The following is a 21,862-nucleotide window of genomic DNA, read 5'->3' as shown; positions in this document are numbered from 1 at the left end:
CTCTGGGAGTTGGGAGACCCCTCCATTGGGCTGGGGAGGTATACTAGCTTAGAGTTCTTTAGTTTTACCTCATCTAACTGTGCCCTGCCTCGGATCCCCATGTCCACTAGGCAGTAGCGTCACCCCTCAGGATCCAGAGGACTGGTTCCAGGATTGTACCCCATCTGCAAATGTTCAAGTCCCTAATATAAAATGCACATAACCATTATGCTTCCTGATACATGCTTTCAATCATCTTAGGTCCCTCGTAACACCTAATGCAATGTCAATGCTGTGTAAACTGTACTGTTTTTAGTGAATAATGACAGGAAGCCTGTATATATTCAGTACAGACTCAATTTTCCCCCAGATATTTTTAAGCCATAGTTGGATGAGTCCCCTGTGGACCCAGAGGACCTGCTATACTTAAATCACCTGTCATCCTTATTACAAAGACAGTAAGGACAGTGCCTGTCCTTATTGCCTGTCGCTGAATCTGCGTGTGTTTTGAGGAGGGTCACAGACCACACAGCTCCCGGAACAGTGGCTCGGGGCGGGGAGCTCATCACCGTGGAGAATGGGCTGTAAGGGACAGGGTTCCTCGTAAGTGTTCTGGGGTTGGGACCACAGAGCTCTTAAAGGGAAAGTGGACTTGGGGTGAGCACCACTGGTCGGGGGGTCTCGGGCTGGAAATGGGGCTGCTGAAGACACAGCAAAGGCAAGGGCTGTGGTGGGAGAAATGGGTGCTCTCACCCGAGCCAGGCCACCGAGCTGGAGGTGTTCAGTGGGTGAAGCAGGTGCTGTGAGCGTGCTGGCTTTTTTCTTTTTTATCCTTTGCCACGTAACTGAGCACCATTATCCCCTTAGGGTGAGCGCCCCAGAGTTACAGGGCATGCAGCAGGGGGTGCAGCCAGGGAAAGCAGAACAGAGGGGAGAGGTCACCTGCTTGGACCTGGTGGTGAGAGAAAGAGAATAGGAGGTCCCCACTCTTTGAGCTCCAAGTCACCCCAAGCTGCAGAGAACCCTAGAAAGAGGAAGACAAGCCAGCCTCGATGGCCAACGCACACAGCTGGAGTCAGGCCGATGGGCCAGGTGCAACCCAGAGGCCAGCCTTCTCCTTCAGAGAAGTTTTTGGATTCCTTAAATAGGGAATGGGGCACATGAAATGGTCCATTTGTCAGCAGTTGATTGGGTCACCACCTGGCTGATTGGATTCTTAAGGGCAGCTGACATGCCCGATTAATGCAGGATTGGGAGTCCCCGAGGCATGATTCAGACACGTCCATTTACCTTTCCTTGGTGGAAAGGGTCTTAGGAAGGTCTTAGTGGGCTCCGGTTGTTCCAGGGAGGTGAAGTCCTGGCCAATTTAATTATACGATTCTCCGGAGCTGCTGTTTTGTCAAATGAAGAGCTGTCATGGAAGAGCTGTTGTTTGGTTGCTTGGAAACTAGTGCTCTTACTATCCAGAGTCGTCACCAAGCCGTGCTGGGGAGGCAAGGCCAGCCGCCACCAGCCCTCCCAAGTCGTGGGTTTCTCAGGAGCCCCAGGTGTCAGTGGAGCAAGGAGATGGAGAGTTTGGTGGTAATTGTTCCCGTAAAGCCAACGTGTCCCTGCAAGGGGCACGGGCCTGTCTGCCCTGAGCTTCTAGCCCCAGCTGTCTGGTGGCCACCATACCAGTGCTCATTAGCATTTCCATGGACCTTGTCACCAAGCGTGTAAAGTTGGCTCCTTGGCTAGAGGTCAGTACCTGGAGCCCGTGCTCCGTTGCCTTAGCATCCCCACCAGCTCTCTGGCTTTGCTAATGACATTCCTGGCTCCTTGGCCTTTTCATGACACATCCAGGCCGAGGGGATGTACGGATACCTTCTAGTCCAGGCGCCATCTGTGGTCCACACGGCTCTCATGGGTTCAGAAGCTCAGTGGGAAGGTTGGAATTTTGCTCACCAGCTCTTTCCCTTCTTCAAATGCCAACCTTGCCCAGGAGTAGGCTTGAACATTCTTTCCCAGGTCTACAGGTCAGTGAAGGTCAAGGTCAGCCTGGTACGGGGTTATCTGTGCTGATGGCCACGATGCTGTGGAGCCGCATGTGATGTTCCGTATATCCTCTGTGTGTGTGTGGGGTGGGGGGGGGGAGGGAAAGAGGGAGAGAGGGGAGGACAGTCTCCCCTAGAAGGTGCATCTCATGGTGATGGAGTGGTCTTTGGCTGTAGCATAGCTGTCTCAAAGTGACTTTTAAGACAACTCAGTAGTGCCAAGCCATGGCCATCTCTCCAGCTGCCCTTCCATATTAGAGAACACCCATGCATTTCTCTTCATCTTCTCCCTCCTCTCTATTCTTTCCATCACTCCTTCTTTTCATTTGACTCCTTTATTTCACTCTCACCCTCCGTGAGCTAGGCCTGAGCTCCACAGCAGGTCTGTTGGGACACAGCAGGACCCTGATCCAGGGAGGCCCCTGGCTCATCCACCCTTCCCCTCCTGCTCCGTTCTCCCTCGGGCATGCCCTGCCAGCTGGGGAGTGGTCTCCCCTATTCATTCCCTGACTCCACAGCATGGTGGCACCATTCTCCACATGGGCTTTGAACTCCCGCTGTGCAGCTTTCAAAGCCACGGACAGAGGATTCCCAAGGCAGGGCTGTGGTCCCCAAGCCCAAATGGCTTCGAGGACAAAAGAAGAACACACATAGGAAGTAGAGGGAACATGCCACTGTGTGCCATTGTGCTGGATCTGGAGGTTCTGGGGGCCCAGAGAGTCCCCAGAGCAGGTGATGGGACAGAGGCTCAGGAATATGAGGATGGAACAGGGTGGGGCCCCAGAGTCTGCCTTGTTGGGGTGGAAGGCATGGGGAATAAGTGAAGCCTCTTCCCCGATGGCCAGAGCCAGCCCTGCACCGCCCCCCTGAAGATGGGCTGGGCAGGTGGCCCCCCATGTCCACTGTCGTCAGAAAGGGCTCTGCATGAAGGAGAGCCCCAGGCAGGAGCTTCCCCTCTCAGGCACACCCTCTGGACCGGAGAATGGTTTTCTTGTTTTAGTGAGAGATGAGGAAAAGCAGGAGATGGCAGATTGAGATGCAAGAGCCCGGTCCCTGCAGGAGAGCAGCCGAGGGAGTGGGGGGTGAGGACCCCTCTGCTTCACCACCCCTTTTCCCTCCAGGCCTTTAACACCGGCTCCATCTCCGTCTGAGTGGTTTATTGCACCTTTTAAATTAACATGGTGTCAGACGTTAGACTCTCCTTGATTGTTTGACATCTAAAAAATAAAAACCGCTCTCTCTGTAAATCACACATTGATTTTTCTCATTTCTGTATCGCAGTTGGCCTCAGCCGTGACTGATGCACATGACAGTACAGTCTTGTTTTATTAGGAATCTGAGCCACGGCGCTTGATTTCCCATTGGTGACGCCTGGCTTGGAACCAGGGATGGTCTCTGTCCGACCATGGAGCGTCGGCCCCCAGCAGCTGTCCTGCAGGGTGGGCCTGGAGGGCCAGCTGCTCTGTGACTCTCATTTCCTTTCCTAGATCAACTCCTGCAGCAAGCTAATAAGTGACTCTGGGTGCACATCCGGGTTCCTGGCTCCTCGCTGTTCCCTGGAATGTGGGGCTGGGTTTATTATGTGAGCAACACATAAAAGGCAGTAGAATTTATTGCCTGGCATGTGGTAAATGTGAATGACGTCACCTAACATTTCTAACATCATTAAGGTAAATTATAACCAAATTATAGACTTATAATAATCCCCTACAGTTTACTGATGTGTGAAACATGGCTGAGAAGACAGGTCTGCCCGCTGCCTCTAGGATGCAGGGTGCACACGTGTTCACCTTTAGCAGGAGCTCGGTGCACACATTAAATGAATGGCGCAGGCCGTAAACTCTAAGGTCAGGGAAACTGTGAAGCACTTATTGCTGTTGCAATGCTAGTTCCAGATGTGTATGTCACCCCACAGGGCAGGTTCCATCTGAATGGCCTGCACCCGCCCCCTCCATGCTCAGTCTCTGATGTGCACAGGGGGACGTGGTGGTGGGTCTCAAGGGGCGGCACCCAAGGCTGTGAGATCCTGTGCTCCCCCAGCAGGAGACCAGAGGATGCATTTTCCCCAGATGGACAATGGGACTCCAAAGGTACCGGCTATAACCTCTAAAGACACAGACTTGAGGGTCTCTGCTTCTCTCCCCGTCACTTTAGTTTCCACTGCTTGTCTATAATTGGCAAGCAGCTCTCGGGGGTGCTTGTTGAAGCATCCTCAGGAGGAAGCAGGAAACCCGAGGCAGGTGGGCAGGATAGAAACAGGCCAAGGTGTATTGTGGCTCGATCATGACACACTGTCCAGTGGCCTCAGCCCTGGATTCTGACAGAGAGACAGCTAGTTACATGAGGAGCCAACTGTTTTCCTGGAAGAACTGGCTTCCAGCACACTTGCAGCAACTACTGGAAAATAAGGAAACCGAATGTCAGAGGCACATGTCACAGCTGACCGCCCTACCGCCTTGCCCAAATTCACGAAGGTGAATTCTCAGATCTGCCCACTGACAAAACGGCCTTGACGCCATGTCCACATTTCAACTTCCTCCTAAAGGCTGAGGGTGACCACCAGGGGATTTTAAGCAGAAGAGGGAGATGCTGACCTAGCAATTCCACTGGCAAAGGCATGGCCCTGGGGACGGTTCCTTCTGGGCTCGTTGTCTTTTCACCGCCAGGGCAGCTCAGCAAGGGGGGACTGTCATCGCCAGTGTCACACAGCATTCTGGATGGGAAACCTTTTACTGACATTATCTCATTGCTACTTCATCCTCCTCCCTGGTCTGGCACTCAGACCACTGGGGACCTGTGACAGTGACTCGTGGGGTGGCATTTGGCTGGCTAATGACCTGAGGTCACTGGGCATCATCGTCATCGTTATATTTACATCGCAGGCTCCTCCGCAAGATCTTGTGGCCTCTTTGTCCAGCGTGATTTCCCCGCAGCTCAGAGATTTGCATCCCCACTCTGTGACCAGAGATCAGTGCCAAGCTGGCCCTCGGGGAGTGACAGGCTGATCGTTCCGCACCGGATGGACTCCTGGGTTGGTGCAGACTTTCATTATCTGCAACTAGCACTGGTTAAGTTCTGTCAGATGTCCTTTATTGGATGGGGAAAATCTCACCCTATGGGCAACACAAAGATAAAACTGACACGTACATTGTTACCAGCTTAAAAACAGCTACCTCATGGTTGACCTGCTTTTAAGAGTCTGTGGCTGGGGGAAATGGTGGTTTCCTGTAGAGGGGAACGCTCCCCAGACCTCCCTGCCTGAGCGCAGAGCGTGCCAGTGGAAGATGCCCCCAGCCAGACTGATCCGATGCCAGCTTCATTGGGCAGATGGCCCTTTGAGGTTGACCTGTAGGAATACTGTGTCAGAGTTCCCTTCTCCACAGGCTGTGGGATCAGACCCAACTCCTGACTGGGGAGCACAAGACCCCATAGCATGGCCACCGGGTCTCTGCATTTATGCCTGCCCTCCTTCCCTCTGTCGCCCAGAGCTGCCCATGGGCTGTTTCTTTGTGCCATGGAGGCTCTTCTGTGGCATGAGACAGGTCACTGGAGCTACCTTGTGGAAGAAGGTCATTGAAGGGGTACAGTAGGGCTGGAACTATAGAGGAAACCAGTGACCCTGAACCTCTAACCAATCCTACCATACCCTCCAAGGTGGTCCACTCAGTTTTGCCCTGGATGGACCAAGGGTATCTAGGGACATGGAACATTGGTCTCTACATACCCTCGTCTTGGCCAGCAGAGAGGGGCTCTGCCTGGGCTTCTATCCCAGCGTTACTAGAGGGAGGGCCGAGATTTAAAACCCAAGGGGGTCAAGAAGCATGCCCACCCCTCCCAACACTGTCCTTTCTGTGAGTCAGAGACCCTAAGCTGTCTCCCACCTCCCCACAGCTCAGCCACTAAGATAGTCCCTCACCCAGCCACACAGACCTTCTGAGCAAGGTACCCAAGTGAAGAGAGACACAAACACCAGGAAAGAGTTGCGTGAAAGAGGCTGGGGAGGGCCCGGCCTTCCCTTTGGACTCCAATGGTAGAGGCTGTGGCAAAGTAGCGCCTGAGAAAATCAGGCACCAGATCGACAAGAAATTGAATAAACCGAATAAAACTCTCTTAAGGTGGAGGGAGGAGGGTGAGATAATACGTATCACATCACCAGGGCCCTGGGGGCTTCCTGGAAGGCGGGGAACGATCTCTAAGCAGGTGACCTAGGGTTGTTTTCTGTGGACAGGATGCTGACCATCAGCTTCTGTCCTGGACAGTTCCTTAAAGCCCCAGTCATAGCTGAGTTCCTGCATGAATGGTTGCACGAAGCCCCTACTAATCCTGCACACCAAGCTGGTGGCTCCATCCTAGGGTGCCATCTTTGCAATACGTCCCCAGTACGAAGCACGAGTCTGGTGCAGAGGAGGTACCCAATAGGTATTTATGGACTGAATAAATGAGTAACACACAAGGAGGAGTCGATTTTGTTTTATGCAGATACAGTCACGAAATGGGGGAGGACCCGTCTGTGAACAGCTCAGAAAGCTCTTAATTATCTGAATTCTCCCAGGCGGTGTTGCCCAAAACGAGTCTCACAAAATACAGGTGCTGCAAGATCTTAACAGGTGTCATAAGAGGGTTCTGTTGTCAAATACATTTGGGAAACAAAGTTATTCAGTTTTATTTACTGCAGGGACTTTTGAACCTTTAAAATATCAATGTAGATTCTCAAAGTTTCCAGAGTCTCATTAGGTTAGACCATATGAAATTGCTATTTTTGTAGGTTTTTAAAAATGGCTTATGGGGTAGCTTGGTAGAGGACCCAAAGCTCAGCATGGGTTCGAGCCCAGCACCAAGAGATTTTTTTTTAAATTAGCTAAATAGTAGCAATTTCCTGCGTTTCAAACTAATATTTGCTTATGGAACCCTTTATAATGTCACTGGTGCTCCCTGGAGCTCAGTTTGGAAAACGGTGATCTCTGGGACATTGGCTTTCATTTTGAGGTGCTGAAGGAGAAGGGGAGAAATGGGGAGGGGGCTCCTGGGAGAAGCCACACCGGGAGGTATCTCCTGTCCTAGAGTCTGGCGTGTTCTGAGCTTGGGGGCTGGTGGTCTTTAGAAATTATTTCCCTAGAGGTTCAGGTGTAGTTCTCTCTGCCTCCACCCCACAGCAGCCATTTGAAAACCTGGGAAGAGAACCCCTAGAAAGAGCAAGTGTTCATCTGCTGGAGGTCACGGTCAGCTGCTGCTTCCCGATAAGCAACGGCCTAGTTGAGCCTTGAAACCAAAGGGTGATAGTGAGCAATGACGACCACAAAGGCACAGGTCCCGCTTGGGTGTGGTCGGAACTGCCCTGGCGTCCTGGTCGTCCACCTACGGTTGGAGAAGACTGGGGTTTGAGTTGGGATGCTGAGGGAGGGTCTGCAGCGTGTTTGGGGAAGAAAGGTCAGGGCAGCACTCGCCCTTCCTGGGGGACCCTCACAGCCACCTCCAGGAACTCCTGCATCCTTGCTGGCAGGTAGGCTCTGCTAACTGTCCTCTCTCCCATGTCCCTGGCTTTCTGGGACTGTCTACACCGGCTGTCATATCTGCATAAAACTAGCCCCAGTTAAGAGCCCTGGTCCCCTGTAGAAAGAGCAGTCAGTGGGACTTGACAGACATGGGTTCCAAGTACCGCGTGACCCGGAGAAAGTTACTTAACCACCGCTCCCCCCCGCATCTACTTATCTATAACCTGCAGACAGTGGTCGTATCTCCACCCCGCAGTGGTTGGAAGGATAATGTTTGAAAATGTGAAATACAGTGGCTGAAATAGCAGGCACCCAAAGTCACATGATCCCACTTCATTGCTTTTGACGGGTGGCATTTCCTTTGTGCTTTGAGGTGCTTTAGCAGGGACTGAAAGTTGGGGGCCGGGGGTGGAGTTTGATTGGCATGTTTTGTTCTGCTTACCTTTCGTTGACGTTGGCTGGGACGCGCACTCGACAGTTTGCACAGTTCTGTAGACAAGGTTGGGACAGAGTCAGGGAAACAGTGATGTGACGCTGTTGCCTGGACAGCTATGTGATACAGGGGAGTGAGGCTGTGAGGGGACGTCCTCAGGGGGAACAGGCAATAGGAGCTGAGCAGGTGCCTTTTGGAGCATTGTCCTGCAGGAGTCTGCAGTGGAGGTTGGAAGCCGACTGGAGAGCATTGGAGTAACCTGGGATATGGTGGGAGCCAGCACACAGCCTCCTGGGCAGGTGGCGATTCCAGGCACCTGCAGAGCTGTTCTGAGAGCGCCGTGGGGTGGGGGCTTCCTTGATCATGAGCCTCTGTTCACAGAAGCAGAGAGGACTCATCCTGTGCTGATGACGTCAGCTCCACTGACACCCCCAGGCATCCTGCCAGTGGCCCCCCCAGGAAGTGTAGACTGCTGGCGCTGGAGATCAGCTCACTCGGTTGTCCACATAGCAACCAGGGCTGCCTCTGTCCGTGAGCCCAGGGCCCAGCTCCTAAACAGGAGGGGACAGATCAATTCCCTGGATGTCTTTTTAACCAGCATGTGTTAAAATGTGCTCTGCAAAGCCCACATATCATGTGACCTGTCAGTACAGAACCAAACAGGATTCTCAAGATTTGCATTCTTTATACTTCTCTAGCAAGATCACGAAACATCAATTATAAATATCTATGCAGGCATAGACACACCTGTGTGTTTATATGCATATATTTATAAAAAATACTGTGCATATGTGCACATATAAAGGCGTGTGTCCATGTCAATATCCATGAACACACATACATGTGTGTTTAGTGTTAAATACACTTAACAGAACCCTCTTCTGGGGTGTTTCACGTGGCAGGACTGAGTCCCCCAGAATTCCCTCTAGGAAGCACCGTGGTGGGCCCTTCCCCATGCAGTCCTTCTCAGCAGGCTCTGCGTGAGTCAGACTTCTCACAGGCCAGCGTGACAATATCTTGCCTGTGTCACAGGATCTTAAAGGTACATCCAGATGGGGACCAGGCAGGTAAACATGGCCACCAGGGTGAATGCGTAGGAGACTGGGCCAGCTGTGCTCCTTTAGGACGTGGTGGAGCCTTGGCAACTGAGAAGGCCCTTGAGTTCTGCCCAGAGCCATTCTGACTTGCAAAGCTGAGGCTCTCGGGGTAGACCATGCTATACTCTTCCCTGAACTCAACACAGCCTGCAAAGAAGGGGGCTCACAGCCTTTCCCTGATCAGGAGGGGAAAGTTCTGGAATAACACAAACTTAGGGTTGGCAAAGGAGCTTCAGCTGTAACCTGCCTGAGGGCCCGGCTTCTGCCTCCACCACCCTGAATCACCAGGCGTGTGGCGCTCTCCACAGGTCACTAATAGGAGTGATGCTCCCTTGCAGGAAGTGCGGATCAGCCTGCCGGTCCTGTCCCCATGGGTTCTTCATGCATGAATTCAGAACGCTACTCATCTTAAATGCCGCCATGCCGCCGTCTGAGCTAGCGGGTTCAGCTGATTTCCCACCCTCTGGGGTTCCTGGGTCTGGTTTCTGTCGAGCCTGTTACTTTATATTCTCGGCTCTGTGTCCTCGCCTAGATTTTTTTTTCCTTTTGCGTCCCAATGGAGTCATCGATGTTGACATTGAATGGACAGCAGCAGCCTCAGAGCAGTCGGCTCAGCCCTACCCCGCACCTCGCAGGATTGGGGAGATCCATTAATTGACACCTGCTGAGTGCAGGCAGTCGACCAGTTATGAATTTATTTAACCACACCAGGAGATCGCCGCTGCTTTTTAAAAATCGGGTTCATCGTGTCAGGAAAATCAAAAGTGAAGCAAACCCAGAAACGGGTGATTTTTTTTTTTTTTTTTTAAATCTTTTGCATTCTTCTGTCTTCCCAGTTACAATTCAATCAAAGGAATTTTGTTGTTCATTTGAAATGTGATTACTGAGGGGTCCGTGCTGGTTTCTGTTGATCACCACTTCCGTTTCAGAGATTCATGACCCAGACTTAAGAACCTGTTGTTGCTTTTTGTTCTTGTTTTCCCCCCAGGTTGTGGCTTACCAGCACCTTCTTTAATTTGTATAGTCTCTGACCTTTTCTACATCCTAAAATCCAGTGTTTTAGTCAGATTTTTGGCCACTGCTGTGACTAAAAGGACCCAAACAGAACAGTTTTCGGGGAGGAGAGTTTATTTGAAGGCGATGGTTTCAGAGGTCTTACTCCATAGAAGGCTGGCTCCATTCCTCAGGGTTTGAGGTGGGGCCGGACATCATGGCAGAAGAGTGAGGCAGATGGAAGCGGCTCACATGATGGTCAGGAAGCAGAGAGGGACCCCACTCACCAGACACAAATACATACCCCAAACACGCCCCATTCCCACCTCCTCCAGCCACACCCCCCCGCCCCACTTCAGTTACCTCTCAGTTACTCCCCATCAGGGGATTCATTCATCAATTGGGTTAGATTCTCACAACCCAATCATTTCTTCTCCGAACCTTCTTGTGTTGTCTCTCACCTGAGCTTTTGGGGGACACCTCACATCCAAACCATAACATCCAGATCTTTTCCTTTTCTGGAATCTTTTATTTTCTGTAATTCTTCCTTATTTTATTGTCAGTGTCACTATAAGCTAGTTTGGTCTCATATGAAATGTCCCCATTGGTGGGTAAGAGTTAGAAATGCTCTTGGCTATAACAACAGAGTTGGCCAACAGTGACGTAAACAGGTGGCGATTTGCGTCTCACACAATGTGAAGTCCAGGCAGTTGTCGGTGGTGGCCTGATCAGGTGACCAAATCAAGCATTTCCTGTCATTCATTGCCACGATCTTTCCCTGTAGGATCAATGGTTGAGTGTCACAGACTAGCTGCTGTGCATCTGAGCATCGCATCTGTGTCCTAGACAAGACAGAGGAAGAACCTCTCCTTGTTAACCTTTCTTCAGGATGTGCTGGGGCCTAGGTTAGTGCCGAAGTGACTTTCCAGGAAACCCTCAACTTTGCCATCACAGGCCAGAACTGTGACCCGGGCCACCACTAGCCACAGGCAACACGGGGCTCTGAATGTCTCTAGCCAGACACAACACTGAACAAACAGAATTCTGTTGGTAAGGACAGGGGAGGATGTTGACTGACAGGAGCTGGCAATGCAGCTGCACGGGGCTGGAGATGGCGATGGACTTCAGGAATCCCAGGGTGGTGTTACTGCACATTTATTGACCTCCTTAACCATGCTTTCTGGTCCTTTCCAATTTTATAATCGTCCTCCCTGGTCGACCAGTTGACCCACTCAGTTATTAAGTTCAGCTCTTCAGCATTTACTGAGCACCCTATGTCCTTGGACCTGTCCTTCATGTGGACACATACCATGGTGGACACAAACTGGGGGGGATGCATACAGGCTAGATACAGGAGGGGTCATCTAACAGAAGCCCCTCCCGGATGGGGAGCCAGCTCAGGCTTCCTGGAGGAGGGGACGTCCAAGCTGAGACCTGTGGGCTGGTGAGGCAGGACTGGTGAGGAAGAGTGGGTGGGGAGGGATGAGCAGAATGTGCCAGACAGAGGACAGAACGGTGACGTGCTCCAAGCCCCATGGACTGTGTGCCTGCCACTAATGGTGGCATAAGGCAGGTTCGATGGCCTTGGGGACAGAGCTGTCCCATGACCCTGCACTTTCAACTCCAGGCAGCCCCAGTCCTTGGCCCCTTCTCACTCCCTGGGGGTGCTGCATGAGAGCCTGGGGTGGGGATCCAGCATACGCCTTCCCTTCCAGGGAGAAACAGCCAGGAGAGGGTCTGGGGGAAGCTCGGCAAAGTCTGACAGTGTGTAAGGGTGCCACCATTCTTAGTGTCATCGTCACATTCGGGTCCCAGGTCACCAGATTCCACTCTTTCCTTGAATCAGGTCTTCCCTGTCCTCACTCTGGAGAGTCCAGTTCATCCCACCACTTTGGGCCACAAATGGTTAAATCTTCACCTCCATTTTAGCCCCCGCTTAATGGCTTCATTGTGGAATACACAACATAAATCCGACCCCCTCAACCATTCTGGGTGTGTGGCTGGTGCAGGTTGCTGGGCACCACCAGCACCGTCAGCCCCCAGAGCTCTCCTCCTCCCTCCCCTCACCCGAGCCCCTGGCAACCACGGTTCGGCCTTGTGTGTCTATGAATTTGACTCGCTGAGGACCTCACGTAAGGGCCGTATCAGTCCTTGTCCCTTTGTGACTGGCTTATCGCCCCGGGTGTGCTGTCCTCAGGGCTCATCCGTGCTGTGGCGTCTGCAGAGCACCCCCTTGTACAGGTGGACACATTCCATTCAGTCGTTCATTCCTCAGTGGACTGAACTGTTCACTATTGAACAGTTCACAGCTGCTCCCAAAGCCACTGTGAATAGTGCGCTGTACATAGGAGCATACAGATAAATACTTCTTAGAAAGCCTGCGTTCAGCCCTCTGGGTCAGCACCCAGAGGTGGACGGATCAGGTCACGTGGACATTCTCGTTAGTGTTCTGAAGAGGTGCCATATTGTTTCTTCAGGGGCTGCGCCATTTCCCATCCCCACCCATGGTAGTCCAGTTCCTCTACTTCCTCGCCGATGGCCGTCTATTCCTTCTCTCTCTCGTAGCAGTCACAACCTAATGACCCACATTGGCCTAAAAACAGTGTCACCCTCCACCCCCTCTGGAGATACCACTTCTGCATGGCACCTCCCTCCTCGGAAACCTAGGAAAATCGTATGTGCCAGGTAGAAGAGCATACGCCCCTCAGTGGTGGCCTGGGCCCCCTGTGATGCCAGGCCTGGAGATGAAGCTTGCCACAGGAGGGGACTGTCCCCTAGGCTGGCTTCCCGGAGCCAGGGCCCCTCGCTCCTGGGAGTGTCTTGGATCAAATCTGACAGGAGTGGAAAGGCCTCGGGCTCTGAGCTCCTTGCTGGCTGAGCTGCATATTTTATTGATGTTTGGCATTTACACTGGACTTCAGATCTGCCCAGTGATTTTCAGTGGTGTACAAGATCATCCTTACTGTCCACTTGCTGGCGTCAGCCGACTGTCACTGACCTATTTCCGGGCCATTGGACCAGCTCCTCTGCTCACTCCTCCTGCTTCTGGGGTTGGTTGCTCCTGGTGGGCTTGGTCCTCACTGCCCTCTGTCTGGCCTCTGCTGGTCCCTGCATCGCCTCATGGCCTTCGAGTCCCGACTCCCTAGTCCCCTCTCGCCCCTTGGTCATCTGCCTTTCATCTTGATTAGCACTTCCTTGCGACGGTTTCCTTTAACTGGTTTCTGAATAAATTTGTGTACTTTTCACATTTTCCCCTGTGACCCCCGGCAACTGTTTGAAACCAGACGCCTTCCCTTTTCCTTCCCCTCCTCGGTGCCCTGTTTGTGCTCTACCCTGAGCGGGCAAAGCCGTGCTCTGGCCTGCCCAACCCTCCAGGCTGTCTGAGGGTACAGTAGCCAGGCTTTTCGGAAGGGCGCCTGTGATGGAGCATTTCAGCTCCTACTCAGACTCCTCAGAGTCTCCTTCCACTGGGCCTGTGTGCAGGCCTGTGTGTAGGCCTGTGTGTGTCCACGCACATTCACACCTGCACACCAACCCTCCCACTCGTGCCCTTGATGTAGCCCTGAGTGTATGCGAGCTCACACCTTGCACACTCTCTCACTCACGTCATCACGCCTGTCTATGCACGTCAGCTCCCACTACGCATGCTCCGTCTCTCGCACGCCGTCACTGCATCCATGTGTGCAAGCTCACACCTGTGCATGTTCCCCTTTGCTCACGTTCTCCCTGCATCCCTTCCATGCACCTCACGCTGCACCCCTGCACGTCTGAGGGAGACCCTGCCCCTCCTGGCACGTGTCCCCTGGCCACTGCCCATCACGCCTCGCGTTTCTGCGGGAAGTAGCCATGTGAGGACAAGCCACAAATCGTTTTGAGCTCTGCTTCAGTGTTGTAGCCTAAAAATCGATGCATTCACTTTATTATTCCTGCACCCTCTCCCCCCTTTGCCTCTTCCTCACCCTCTCTAACCCAGCTGCCAAGTTGAAGCCATAATTTCTTGAAATGAAAGTTTAGATTTATCGCGGAGGCCTCCCCGGGAAACTGACTTGTATGGCTGCAGAAGTCGTCCTTTTACCTACCTCAGCGACCTTCCCTTGTGTCTATGAACTTGCTCCAAAAGTGATGGATTATCAGACACTAAGGAGAGCCTAGAGAATAGAAAAGAACTAATAAAAAGTCAAAAGGACAGCCTGTTCCGGGAACAAGTAACCCAGGAGACAAAAGGAAAAGACTTTAAAAATTCTAAAGAATTCAGCCTAATCTTCAAGGGATTGTGTAATGTACCCATAAACAAAGAACTGACAGTGATGAAAAAGGGATAATCAGAAAATGTATGAGTGAGTTTATGAATGAGTTCTTGAAAATTAATGCTGTAATTGCCAAAGTTGACTTTATTAGACCATGATAATTACACACAGTAGTTGGGCTCATTTTGACAAATATCACACATCCATTTGGTCCCTGTTCCTCCCCATCTTTCCTTCTCCTCCTCCCCATTCTCCCTCCCCCTATTCTCCTTCCTGTACTCTACTGATCTTTTACTCTTCCACATGTTTATTTCTTGTCTTCTAAATATACAAAAAGGTAGGATTTCTATTTGTATGTAGCATGATTTTATTAAATTCATTCTGCATGTCTTCCCATTTCCCGTCCCTCCTCGCTCCTTTGTGACCTCTTTCTTCTACTTCCTGGTCTTCCCTATAACTTGATCATTTCTCCCCTCCTGTGCCTTTTCCTCCTTATTTTGCTTTAACTTCTGCACATGAGAGAAAACATTCAACACTTCATTTTCCTAGGAGTCTGGCATATTTCACTTAGCATGATATTCTCCATTTTCATCCATTTACTGACAAATGCCATAATTTCATTTTTCTTTATGGCTGAGTAGAACCCCATTATACACACACACACACACACACACACACACACACCCCACTTTCTCTTAATGTGTGCATCTGTGAACGGGGATCTGGGCTGGTTCCATAATTTGACTATTGTGGATTGTGCTGCTGTAAACATTGATGTGGCTGTATTACCACAGTATGCTAATTTTGGATAAATTGCCAAGGGGTGGGATAGCTGGGTCATAAGGTGGTTCCATTCCTATTTTTTTGGAGGAATCTCCACACTTCTTTCCAGAGTGGTTGTACTAATTGGCAGTCTCACCAACAAGTGTGAGTGGACCTTTTCCCTCCTAGCCTTGCTGGTATTTATTATCGTTTGTGTTCTTGGTAATTGCCGTTCTGACTGGAGTGAGATGAATCTTAGTGTAGCTTGGATTTGCATTTCCCTGATTGCTAGACATGCTGAATATTCTCTTCATGTATTGGCCATTCGCATTTCTTCTTTTGAGAAATGTCTTTTGCCCACTTATTGATTGGGTTATTTGTTCTTTTAGTGTTAAGCTTTTGAGTTCTTTATATATTCTGGAGATTGATCACCTGTCAGGAGTAGCTAGCAAAGATTTCCTCCCGTTCTGTGGGTTTCCTCCTATTCTCTCTTCACACTCTGATCATTTCCTTAACTTAATGGCATCCACTTATTGATTCTTGGTTTTATTTCTTGAGCTCTAGGGGTCTTGTTAAGAAGGCAGCGTCTGCACCAAAGTCATGGTGTGTTGACCCTGTGTTTTCTTTTAGTGGTTGCGGTTTCTGGTTGAATTCCTAAGTCTCTGATCTCTTTAATTGACTTTTGTGCAGGGTGAGACACAGGGATATAGTTTTCATTCTTCTACACATGGACATCCATTTTTCCCCAGCACCATTTGTTTAGAAGGCTGTCTTTTCTCCAACATACATTTTGGCACCTTTGTCAAGTATCAGGTGACTGTAAGTATGTGGGTTTGTCTCTGTGCTTCTATTCTATTCTATTGGTCTACTTTGATGGCAATACCATCCCGTTTTTGTTACCCCAGCTCTAGTAGTCTGATTTGAGATCAGATGTTGTGAGTCTCCTAGACTAGAATGTTCTAGAAGAAAGGCCAAGCTGGTTATTTGGAACATTAACAAGAAAAGAATCCTCTGGTTCCTAGACAGGACATAAAGATGTAAAATACAGTGACAGGAACATGGGGAAGTTCCCCTAAGCTGAAGAAGAACAGCCTCACGGAGGTAAAGACCCCCTGACTCTGAGCAGTGGGAATGGAGAAGGGGCTGCTTGTCTTGCTGAGCTTCAAAACTCCATGTCAGAGGGGAGGAAGCTTAAGGGCTTCCAGAGAGAGAAGTCAGTTCAACGGCAAGGAAACGAGCATCAGGTGACCATCAGATTTCTCGGCAACAGCTAGACACCAGGGTACAAGGGGACAAAGCCCTGGAGGTGTTAAGGAGAGGTGATTTGGGGCCTAGACTTTTATATCCAGTTAAACCATGAAGTCACATAGTTTAACTGCATATAACAATCAGACTTACTTTTATATATGAAAGAATTCAGAGGTCTGTCGCCCACGCATTCCGCAGGGGTTTAAGGAGCTCACGGAATGGAGGAGGAACACAGCAAGGGGCAGTGGCGTGTGCCGGGAGGGTGACATCACACGACAGGACAGGTGGCTCCTCCTACCCGAGGCTCCCGAGTAGCCAGAGTCGCAGATGCAGAGGGCAGAGCCAGGGTGGCCAGGGCTGGGGAGAGCTGGGGTTTGACGGGACGGTTAAAGGGTCTTCTTGGAGATGGAGCGGGGTGGTGGCCACACGGGGGTGTGGGTTACTGAAGGCCACTGACTGCCCGCTTAGGAGGGGTCACAGGGTCAGTCTTCTGTGGTGTTTAAAAGTAATAAGAAGGAAGGAATGGAGGGAGGATTAGGACCCAGGATGTGGAGAGTGCCAAAGGTGTCGAGAAAGAATCCCCTTGATCCTGGGGACTGGGGGAAGAGTCTCGGGCTGTCTTTGTTTTTCTTCATCTACAAACTGGCTACGTAAACAAGAATAGGTTATCACCCCACTGTTGTAAATTCACTTCTAATTTGGAATTTCTTCTTGAGTTGGTCTGGATAAAGCAGAGATGAAGTATTTCCACAGAACAGTATCCAGTGCTGTAACTTGATGAGTGACAGGAGGGGAAAAAGAAGGGGTAGGAAGAAGGTGGACTGTATCGCTCAGTGTTTAGAAGGACTTAACAGATTAAAGCCCTAGAGAGGAGAGAGTAGTGTCATCAACACCCTCTAAATACTAATGAATTTAAAAAACAGCATGTTGCTATGCTCATTAGCCGGGCGTGATGGTGCACACCAGGGATGGGGGGGCTAAAGCAGGAGGATCGCAAGTGGAGGCCAGCCTGGACAACTTAGTGAGGCTCTGTGTCTCTGTAAAATTTTTAAAGGGCGACAGGGTGTGGGGTGTAGCCCAGTGGCAGAGTGCTTGCCTTGTATGTATAATGCCCTGGTTCAATCATATAAAAAAAAATGTTGTTTTAACAACTTATACTGGTATTCATCAGGTCTGCTTTGGTGGGAGTCAAATACACAGAGTGATAAATGAACCTGCACCCTGGGTTATTCATCACTCTGAAAGAACTGCCAGCGTCTAATCTGATTCACAGTCCTCTAAAGAGGTTAAGAAAAATCCTTTCTTCCCATTTTCTTTAGGTGCTCACGACCAAGAGAATTACAGAAACGGGGTAAGGGGAGGCCAGGGCCACCACCGTGCACACCTGCACGTGTGACCAAGTCACCTGGCGAGGCTGCCTGCCCAGCCGGGGACCCAGCCTGCAGCACCTGAAATCAGGGGAGGAAGAGAGGATCAGCCACTGTCCCCATCCCTGTCCCTAGGGCTGTAGGAGCCTCTGGGCAGGATGTTTCCATAAGTGGCTCTTGGCCCCCAGGGGGCGCAGGTGGAGGGCAGACTCATCTGCTCCCTGGCTTGTGGTGGCCCAGGCACCCCCAGCCCTCCCTTGGAGAAGAGCTCCCTAGGCTTCCTTTCCATGCCCCAGAGAAGAAGCTGGGCTCCCAGAGTCTGGGTCCGCGTGCTGGGGACCTCCTGCCCTTGGTGTGCAGGCGGGGGGACTGGGATAACTACCCCATCGACTGGGCTGGGCATAGTGCTTAGCAAAACCTCCATCTGCAGCCCCAGCTCCTCAGAGAGACCAGAGAGCCCACCTGCCGGGGCTGCCTGAGACCCACTTACCATGGGGCATGCTTGTCTGAGAGCAGCAATCCATTCTGACCTCACTACTCCCTCCTCGCATCTGCAGAGTGGGTCAGGCTGCCAGCGCTCGGTAACCCCCAAAGCGCGTTGTTGCTAACTTACCAGGTTCCCCAGAACACAGCGCTGCCCACAGACCCCAGCAGCCCTTGGCTCCCCAGGGCCATGGCCTTTGGAAGGGAGGAGAGAAACTTGGTGGCCCCGTGATGGGTGTGGCTCTGATTCAGGAGCCTTTGTGGCATGGTTGGTTGAAAGCCACCACTGAGAGTTCCTGGGAGCGCATCCTGGGTAGGACGCTCAGCACACGGATTTCACCATAACCCCTGCTGGCAGGACAGAGGGGATCGTGAGTTTTCGGAGACTTCCACCCTGGTTCCTCCCCTGTAGTTCCCCAGTCAGAACTCACTCGACCTGCTCCTGGCTCCCTATCAGTCCCTAGACCCTACCACTAAGGAGGGCCCTGGGCTCCACGGGGCAGACAGAGGCTCGGGGAGCCGAATCATGGTGCCCTGCCTGCCCACACCCGGGCCAGCAGCCTTAGTCCCAGAGATCCAGGGCAGGCCCGGGTGTGGGCACTAGACCTTGAAGGGCCTTGGGCAAAGGTGAGAGTCTGGCATGGGCAGGGCTGGGTGGTGGAGCAGAGGGATTCTCGCCCTTGTGCTCGTGGGAACACAGGGATCTGGTCCCATGTGTGTCTGGTTCCTACCAACAAGAGCAATTTGGGACTGACTCCCTTACGTGGGTGTGTCATGGACTCCCTCCGTGTTTTAAGATGTGGCTGTCTCTCTTCTCCTCCATACACATGAGACACCTCCTTCCCCGTGTTCTACTGGAGCTGGACTCAGTCCTAGTAGGCAGCAGCAGCAGGAAGAGGAGGGTGACATTTTCAGGGTCCATCACAGTGTAAGTGGGGCCCACCATGAGACAGTAGAATGTGCTGGAAAGACATACTTGCAAATAGTAATGGGGAAGTGGTCGTTTTAATTATAGGGAGGTTCGTGTTAGAGTACCTCCAGCTAGCGGCATCTCTTAATCAACTTTAAGGTGTGACTTCATGCCAGGCGTGGTGGAGCACACCTGTAATCCCAGCAGCCTGGGAGGCTGAGGCAGGAGGATCATGGGTTCAAAGCCAGCCTCAGCAACTTAGTAAGACCCTGTCTCAAAAAAACAAAAAGGGCTGGGGATGTGGCTCAGTGGTTAAGTACCTGAGTTCAATCCCTGGTACCAAAAAAAAAAAAAAAAAAGTAACTTTATGGATAAGAATCTGAGTTAAATTCAGCTTTTCTGGAAATCAGCTCTTCATCTCTCCCAACACTTACCTTTGTCCAGCAGGAATAGCAGGGCTAGTTATGCACACTAGGAAACGGAATCAAGAAAATTAGCCCTTGGAGCATCATATCTGCCCTTTGTCCAGCCTTCCCCAGGCTCCACAGCTGGTTCTACCAACATTCTGGTTAATAAATGTGTAATCTGATCAGAGTCCTGTCCTTCCTGGTTCGCTTCCTGCTTAGACATCTGGGGCCAGAGACTGGCCGGGAGGGTTATCGGCTCATCGCTAGGCAGACAGGCTCTGCAGCAGGCTCAGCTGGCCGCACCATGATGAGCCTCAGCCAGGCCTGTGGGTCCTCCCAATAAACTCACAGGAGCCAGGAGGCCCCTACCGTGGTACCAGGCGACCCTGCCCTCTTACCAGCATCCTTCCCACGCCCCACCCCAAGCCTCGTGCCAGTTCCCAGGCAGGCAGGAACAGAGGAGCAGTCAAAGGCAAGACCCCCGCCCTGTGAGGAGCTCCTGATGCCGCTGGGGATGGACACTCCCGTCCCCAGGCCCCTGTGATCCCCCTCCTGCAACGGATGCCCAGCCTGGTTCTTTTTCTGTCTTCTAACGAGGCTTTGTCGGGACTCGCTCCTAGCACTGAGCCCGTGTTTAGTGCCGAAGCATCATCTGGCTGTAGGGACCTTGTGAGGCCACCCCCTCCGCCCTTCTCTTCCTGTCACTGTCCTCCCCAGGCAGAGTAGCCCACCTCCCCCGAGACCCTTCCCTACACGGGGAAGGATGCGCTTGTCCTTCCTCCAGTGATTAATCAGGTGTTTCAAAGCCATCCTCCCTCAGGATAATTCCCTTTCCTTGGCCTACAACCCTCTGGCTGCAAATTCAATCATTGTCTCTTACTCTGTCCCCAGTGGAGATGGCAGTGACTGAGCCCCTCCAGTTCACGTCGTGTCTCACCCCTGGGGTCTGGTGGTGGTGGGTGGTGGTCAGCTGCATTGGGCATGTATTAAGCCTCTGCGGGATCTTCCCTGCTCAGGGAAAGTCAGCACCGCCCCTTGTTTCCTGTGTGGCCTTTCTGTTGACATTTCCTAGGCTGCTGTTGGCCACGAGTTCCAGAACTGACATCATGAGCTCTTCAACCAGAGGTCCAGCTGGTGCATGGACAGCACAAAACAGGATTTAGGGGCATCCGTGAACATGTATGCCAACACTGGTGCGGGCATAGGACAGAGGACCGTGACCTCACAGCAGCACACGAGGGAGACCCTCAGCTTTTAATCTGCCGCGAGTCTAGCAGGAGTCCCCGATGGGAAAGCCACCCGAGGGGAGTGCATTGGTGAGCTGCAGTGAGGCCTTTTAGAGCCCAGATCAAGGGAGATGGCAGCCCACGACTTCAGCCCTGGTCTGACCACCCGGGACAGGTGTGTTCTGTTTTAAAGCCCCACTCACGCTGGGCCCCTTCCCAGGGGCATCGCCAGGCTGGAGAGAAGGCTGTCGCGTGCAGCTGTGGGGGAGCTGGTCCACCCCAGCAGTGGGCACAGCTGAACCAGATGGCTGTGCTCCTCCAACTGTCCTGCACAGCCTTCCCTCCTGTCCCCATTATCAACACCCATGATCACCAGGTGCCGTGCTCTGCATGTTTGTGTCCCAAAAGGGGGTCATATGCTGAGGTCTTCACCCCCATGAGATGGTGTCAGGAGGCGGTGGGGAAGTGGTTATGGGTGAGAATGGAGCATCTGTGGATGAGATCAGAGGCTGCAGAGAGGCCCCCTCCCCATTCCTACCACGTGGGGACCCAGCAAGGAGGCACCTTCTATAACCAGGACACCATCTCTATCTTGCGCTTCCCAAACTCTAGGACTGTGAGAAACACATTTCTGTCCTAAGCTACCCAGTTGTGATGTTTTGTTATAGCAGCCCAAAGGAACTAAGACATCCATCCAAGCCCAGATGGCACGGATGTTGGTGTTTCGGAGACTGGCAAGAAAGACCTGCAAGCTCCTCCCCTTGTCTTTAACCAAAGAGCTTGTTAGCCCTCCATTGAAGGAGAAAATGCTTGTTTGCAAACCTGTATTTTCCTACCACCTACTTAAACTGAGAATCTTCTAGAGTCACTTAAATTTGTGGAAAAGAGAACAACTATTGTGGGTGGAAGGCCAACCCTGTTCCTAACTAGTGGCTCTGAGTCCTAGTGATTGTGGGTCTCCCCTCCCCACCCCCAGAGGACAGTGGGCAGTTTCTGGAGACATATTTGTCACAAATGGAGCAGAGGGTACTACTGGCGTCTAGTGAGTTAATGCAGGGATGCTGCCTGGCATCCTTCAACACCCAGGATCGTCCCCCACAACAGAATGCCAGCAGGGAAAAACTCTGCCCTGGGCATGGCTGGCACCTCTCACTCAGCACAGACACCCTGGAAGCGCAGCACCGT

The 21,862-nt window shown here is 51.8% G+C and overlaps 1 protein-coding gene across 6 annotated transcripts in view; it reads left to right on the top strand.

Annotated features, from left to right (window-relative positions):
* Nucleotides 1–21,862, top strand: part of Slc39a11 (solute carrier family 39 member 11) — a 395,002-nt gene that overhangs the window by 310,864 nt on the left and 62,276 nt on the right. The window lies entirely within an intron of this gene.

Source organism: Marmota monax, unplaced genomic scaffold (genome assembly GCF_021218885.2).
Source record: "Marmota monax isolate L192 unplaced genomic scaffold, Marmota_monax_Labrador192_F-V1.1 WCK01_AAM20220418_F8-fsc00208, whole genome shotgun sequence".
Taxonomy (NCBI): domain Eukaryota; kingdom Metazoa; phylum Chordata; class Mammalia; order Rodentia; family Sciuridae; genus Marmota; species Marmota monax.
Note: the sequence above shows the minus strand (reverse complement) of the source record. Positions and strands in the feature narration are given on the sequence as shown.